The sequence below is a fragment of the Borostomias antarcticus genome, assembly GCF_949987555.1.
Source record: "Borostomias antarcticus genome assembly, chromosome: 13".
NCBI classification, from domain to species: domain Eukaryota; kingdom Metazoa; phylum Chordata; class Actinopteri; order Stomiiformes; family Stomiidae; genus Borostomias; species Borostomias antarcticus.
The window spans coordinates 9,305,583-9,312,797 of record NC_140246.1 but is presented as its reverse complement, the minus strand read 5'-3'; positions in this window follow the sequence as shown (position 1 = coordinate 9,312,797).

Sequence of the window (7,215 nt, the reverse complement as noted above, 5' to 3'; positions counted from 1 at the left end):
ATAATTTAAGAATTGTAAATTCCATTATTCATGCTGACAATTTCGAAGTATACCAAACTGTATAAATATACATATACAAATATAATCCATTCCAAGTAATCATGTCAATATTGACAACCTTTTTCAGTTTGGATAGTACGATACCTGTGTGTGATTGAGAGGGAAAAAACAGCACAAAACATCTATTAGAGAGAAGAAATGCTCGCACCTGTAATACACTTGGTCACATGTGCAGGTCATCGATCCACTGCCTTGCAGCTCTTCAGTCTCCGTATTCTAGGCGCTCACCCAGGTTCCCATCCCTCACTGTCCTGCTGTCACTCCTGATTTGCGTCTGCCCTGCCGCAGCTGTCAATCAACAGCTACCTGTCTGTCCCTGTGTCTCGCTGTCTGTCTGTCCAGCTCCAGCGCTGTTCCCTGTGGGATTCACTCCTCCGGGGCTGTCGGTGCGAAGCGATCATCCATAACTGGGGCGTCCAAAACTTTTCCTCTGCTTTCATGTGTACAGTGTGGCGTGGTCTCAGCCAGCCCGCGCCCTCTCCCTCCGGGAAGAGAAGACCCTGCTGGTACTGTACTCACAAACTCCAACCCTCCAGCTCTTTCTCTCTTTCTCCCACACTCTCTTTTTCTACCACCTCCCTCTCTCTCTTTGTTTTTCTCACACATACACAGTCTCTCTCTCTCTCTCTCTCTCTCTCTCTCTCTCTCTCTCTCTCTCTCTCTCTCTAGACTTACTCTACCCCCCCTCCCCCCCACTCTCCCCTCTCCCACCATAATTTGCTCAATTACTCACGATTCTCCTAGAGTCTCTGTGATTGGTTGAAATGTGTGCCCCTCCCCGCAAACAGCTCTCTGTCACAAAACAGCTGCTGCCCTATCACTATGCCTCAACTGATGCTGGCTCCACCCCTCTCTCTCTCCCACTGCCTCTCTGTATGAGGACTTGGATAAGGATGTGCTCTCACCAGACAGCTAAACCGATGTGGAGTTCGTACATATGCTTATTGTGCCTTATTATATGATACACTTAAATATCCTATTATGTAGGATGTTTACATGTAGACAACATCTCTGTCAGTATTTACAGGGTATCTACTCTACTGATAGTCATGTCTCTTGAAGTATTTAGCCCATGTTTATTGCTCTGTAAATGTTCCTAGCCAATACACTCAAACATTCATCCAGGAGCTCGCTCAATCGTCTCGAGAGAGGTCAAGAAATATTTTTTATAGCTCACTTATTTGGCCCTTGGGTGAACAGTTTTTTTGCTTACCACTGGAAAATGTAGGGGTAGGACCTATGTCCATCAACCCTTTGCTCTCTGTAAAGCACATTGTGCACATCTGTGTATAAAATAGCTATACAAATAAAGTTTGATTTGATTTGATATGCTGATATAGGATTTGATATGACGTCTTTCGTTTTCCGTCCTGAATTCTGCCCAGTGAAATTCTGCTTTTTGTCAGAGTAAAAATGGAACCCCGTGGGTGGCTCGTAGGCAGCCTGTAGGCAGCCCGTAGGCGTCTACCCAAAGGGATTTACCCAGTATTCCTTTTTAAAAGCCCCACCTTCAGGTAAAATCTGTGTTTACCAGTAGCACGCAGTGAGGATTTAGGCATCACTGGACTAGACTGTAACCCTGGAAATGTGGAGGGCAGCTTCATACCATTTGGCATACCAAAGGGGAGTCATTTACTTTCATGAGTTGAAGTGCAGTACTGTATATACTATAAATAAGTTCTGTGTGTGTGTGTGTGTGTGTGTGTTTCCATCTGTGTTCACCTGCATATGTGTGCGCTGGTGTGTGTGTGTGTGTGTGTGTGAACTTCCGCATGTGTGTGTGTGAGTGTGTTTGAATGCGTGTGCATGCGTGTATGTCTGTGGTAGAAATGGCTGTACAGTAACCTTATCTCAAAAACCAGCCAGGCCCGAGTAAATGGACCTGGGAAACATTGTTTAACATTTTGTCCCCCACTGCCACACTCCTTGTTTCTGCCTGTGATCCTATCAGGGTTTGGCAAACAGCAGTCCTCAGGCTGCAGATGCTCCGTACTCCATCCGGAGATAAGGCCTGGTTCAGGCGAACGGTTCCCCACTCAGGCAATGCAAGGCAAGTTTTTTTTTATAGCACATTTCAGCAACAAGGCAATTCAAAGTGCTTTACATTAAAGGCATCAAGACAAAGGGAATGAAACACATAAAATATCATATAAAACTACATCATCATATAGGGCTGCGAGCAGCAGTAAGCGGGCCCTCGCACCCCACGCATGTCAGGGTAGGGCGCCGTTAAAGGGTGTGCTATTTTGGTTTCCAGTACTGAGAGAAACACCCTGTCACCAGTAGGTGGTGCTCTAAGCGTGACTCAATACTGATGCATAGATGTGTTCGGGACGGTACCTTGATGAAGTATGAGAAATGTTGTGTAAATCGGACAATGTATGTAGGAGTTATGATGATTTCCTGCTTGACCTGTAGCCTAGACCACTATAAGTATGACTCAATACTGACCTACAGATGTGTTCAAGACGCGACCTTCATCAAGCGTGAGCAATTTGGGGTAAATTGGATAATGTATGTAGGAGTTATGAGGACTTTCTGTAAGCAGTAGGTGGCGCTATAAGTATGACTCAATGCTGACGCACAGATGTGTTCAGGATGCGACCTTCATCAAGCGTGAGCAATTTGGTGTAAATCGGATAATGTATGTAGGAGTTATGAGGACTTTCTGTAAGCAGTAGGTGGCGCTATAAGTATGACTCAATGCTGATGCACAGATGTGTTCAAGATGCGACCTTCATCAAGCATGAGCAATTTGGAGTAAATCGGATAACGTATGTAGGAGTTATGAGTACTTCCTGTTTCACCAGTAGGTGGCGCTGTAAGTGTGATTCAATACCGACGCATTGATGTGTTCAGAATGTGACCTTCATGAAGCGTCAGCAATTTGGTGCAAATTGGATAATGTATGTAGGAGTTTTGAGGACTTCCTGTTTCACTAATAGGTGGCGCTATAAGTATGACGCAATACTGACACATAGATGTGTTCAGAACAGAACCTTCATGAAGCGTGAGAAATATCAGACACATTGGATAATGTATGGAGGAGTTATGAGGACTTTCTGTTTTATGGCAAAATGTCAAAATTTGGCGGGGCGCCACGGCAAGGGTGTTTGGTGAAAACTAATTTTTTTGATAACTTTTGATCATAAAGGTCTTAAGATGAAGCTGACCGAATATGAAGTTGATCGGAAGAAATCTGTAGTAGGAGTTTGTTAAAGAACGAGGCATGGAAATGGTAAAAACAAGGAAAAAATGGCACATTAAAGCTATAACCCCTCCACCGCTCCCTTCTCCTCCACAACCCCTCCCCTCTCCTCCACAACCCCTCCACCGCTCTCTTCTCCTCCACAACCCCTCCCCTCTCCTCCACAACCCCTCCACCGCTCCCTTCTCCTCCACAACCCCTCCCCTCTCCTCCACAACCCCTCCACCCCTCCCTTCTCCTCCACAACCCCTCCCCTCTCCTCCACAACCCCTCCACCGCTCCCTTCTCTTCCATAACCCCTCCCCTCTCCTCCACAACCCCTCCACCGCTCCCTTCTCCTCCACAACCCCTCCCCTCTCCTCCACAATCCCTCCACCGCTCCCTTCTCTTCCATAACCCCTCCCCTCTCCTCCACAACCCCTCCACCGCTCCCTTCTCCTCCACAACCCCTCCCCTCTCCTCCACAACCCCTCCACCCCTCCCTTCTCCTCCACAACCCCTCCACTGCTCATTTCTCCTCCACAACCCCTTCCCTCTCCTCCACAACCCCTCCAATCCTCCCTTTTCCTCCACTCTGCTGTCCTCACAGTCTAAATTAAGAGTGCCTCCGAAGCAGTGAAGATAGACGACCCCCCCCCCCTTCCTCTCCAGCCCGCCACCTTTTTATCCCTTTTATCTCCTCACTTAAGAGGGTTTCCACGGAGATCTGCTGCATTTAGCTTTAGCGATCTCCTCTCTCTCCCTCTCTCCCTATCTGTGTTTGTGTTTACCTCCCCCGGTCTGCTGCACACGCCTCATCACGTCCCTCTGTCTCTCCCTTCAAACCATGGCACTTACTGCAAGTCCAAGTCGCTGACCCGGGTCCCCATCTCTGCTCCAGACATACCGCTGATCCATAGGCTCCACAGAACAGAAGTCCAGAACTTCTTTGGCTTATTTATATGGTTTTAAGCATATTGGAGCAGATTTTTCTTGTGCTTTTGGGTCAGTAGTGGTGTACGTCTTGAAGTTTGGGCATGGAGCCATTGAGCATTTAGTATGCGCCTTACTGTGCAAACTGAAACCTCAGTGCCTGCTGCCACCACGTCTTGCTGCAGGTCTTTTGCAGTCACTCAAGAGTTTTTGACTATCTGCTTGGTTTCAGAAGTCCTGGAAGATTCTAGAGTGGCCATCACAGCTACTTGAACTCTGGTGGGATTTGAAGAAGGTGCAGCACGCAAACCCCAAAATGTTATTAGTGAACTGGAAGCCATTGCCCATGAGGAATGGGCAAGGCAAGGAAAGTTTATTTGTAAAGCACATTTCAGCAACAAGGCAATTCAAAGTGCTTTACATGAGACATTAAAATCATCAAGACAAAGTGCAAGAAACACATAAAAGGTAATCAACTAAATGTAAAAAAAAAAAAAGTACATTTAAAACAAAATGCAGGAAAATGAAATACAGGAATAAAAGTTACAGTGCAGTGTATGAATTAATAATTGATTTAATATGCAGCGGCAAAAAGAAAGTCTTCCGTCTTTATTTAAAATAACTGAGAATTGCAGCAGACCTGCAGTTTTCTGGAAGTTTGTTCCAGATATGTGGAGCATAAAAACGGAATGCTGCTTCCTGTGGTGTGGTTGAAATCCTGACTGGAAGACACTAAAACAATTATTTAGTGCCAGGAAGTTGTTCAGCTGTTGAAAAACTGCTTTTTCAATAATTTTACTTAAAAATGGGAGGTTTGATATGAGCCTATAATTGTCCATTTGTGAGGTGTCTAGATAATTGTTTTTTAATATATTATGCTAAGTTTTTTGCCGTTTTTTTTATCAGATATTGTACAATGGTTTTATGGTTAATCGGATACATTTGTGTCATGGTATTGATTTTAAGTGGACACTGGGACAACACATCCTGTACCTGATATGGAGGCACTGACTGCTTGTCTAATTTTCTGAATTTTGTTAGTGAAGAATGAGGCAAATTCATTGCAGGCTCTGGTGGATAGCTACTGACACAGGAGGGTTTGTTAGCCTATCGACAGTGGTAAACAAAGCATGTGTATTATTATTGTTTTTGGTGTCAGAAAATAAGGACTGCCGTGCATTTCTCAGCATGCAATGTCATAATGAACATGGAGATATGTTTTTTGCTTTCCTCCTTTCACTCCAACCTTTACCCTTTGCCTTATAGGTCACATCCTGTCCCAAACCCAACCCTTATTCTAACCCCAACCCTTATTCTAAACCCAACCAACACTAGGCTGTAAGCCAGCACACCTAGTATAACGTTTGTCCGGCTGTCACTCCCTCCCTCCCTTACTCCGTTGAATGTTGACCATTTCTCTGTTGGGGACGATTTTGGGAAACCAAAATCTCTGCTAGCCTGTGGGTTTATTCCTACGTTTACTTTCGGCCTTTCCATTCCTCTCCCTCCCTCCTTTCACCCTCCTTTCCCCTTTTTTTGGAAGTACAGGAGAGATTCCATAGGAACAAAAACACTATGGCCATGTCCGAAATGCCTGCTACCTGCTATATAGCAGGCGAGAAGAAGCATGCTACTTCAAAACTGTGCCTGCTACCTCTCACCTGCTATTCTCGCCTGCTACCTCGCCTGCTATATTGGCGGAAAAAAAACGGCAAAAAACGTAGCATAGTTCAGAGCATGCTATTCCAGAAATCACGTCACTGTTCAGCGAAATTTTCAGGACAGCTGTCATGGCCGACGCCGGTGACTGTCAGGCGGGGCAGAGCGAGGGAGTTTTTAAATGTAAGTATTGACTTAATTTGTTGATGAAAAAAATATTTTTCTGCCAGATATCTTAGTTATAACGACACAGAGCTACAAATGCAGTTTTGTGTATATATGTGGGGTAGAAATTAGATTTCGAGAACTCACAATGTCATAACAAACTAGTAGCCCTGTAGCCATGGAAATGCAATGTTACCGGCATTCCCGTCACCTGACTCGAGTAGCATGCTAAATTTTCGCGCCTGCTACAGTATATCGTTTTCGTGGAGTAGTAGGTACTAAGTAGCATGCTACTTCTCGCCTGCTATATAGCAGGTAGCAGGCATTTCGGACATGGCCTATGACATCCCATACTTTCAAGTTCCTCAGTAGTGTAGTGGATTAAGCATCTGACTCCGATGCGGGAGATCAGGGTTTGATCCCCGGTTGAGGACTAATGTGTTTGATTGCTAACTTTCGCCACAACCTTTCTACCTCTCCTCTCTGCCCCCTTTTTTCAGACGGACAGGAGAGATCCCAAGGGAACAAAAAGTTTTTTTTTTTTTAAGGAAATGTAGTCTGTTTTGCAGATGAATTAACTGTGTCAAACTGATTGTAGAAACTGGGTGACCAATTAAGTGACCAATTACAAGTCCCATTGATATACTAGATTTGTGCTTACTGTTATGTTTCTCTGTGTATGCAACTCTGTGTTTTGTTTTCTGCTCCTCCTGTTCTCGGTCCCACTCCCAGATTCCTGAGTGGATCCAGTTATAATTAATATAATTCAAAGCATTTTAATAAATATGAGCATTGTGATTTGTCATTTGTGTTTGCCACTGGATGTTATAGAAGTTGTGTAAAAATGTGGTTACCTGGTGGTAGTATGTCAGTTATTGAATGTATGTGCAGTAATTGAACATTTGAAATATTCCTGTTTTGAAATTATACCTACAGTATAGATGTCTCAGTAATTACCCATTACAGTATATACAGTATTAAGCTATACAGTACTTTGCAATTATTTACCAGGTAAATGTTTAGTAATTGGGGGACTATGAAAGGAAGGGTTATCCCCAAAAAGTAAGTAAATTAAGCAATAGAAATCCATAAGCCTTGGGCCAATGGGCCTAGGATATAGACAATAAACAACCGGTGGAATGGTGGTGGAGCAATAGCGGGAGCATTTGGATTACTAGCGGACCGCTGTCCATGACGCTATCTGCCAGGGG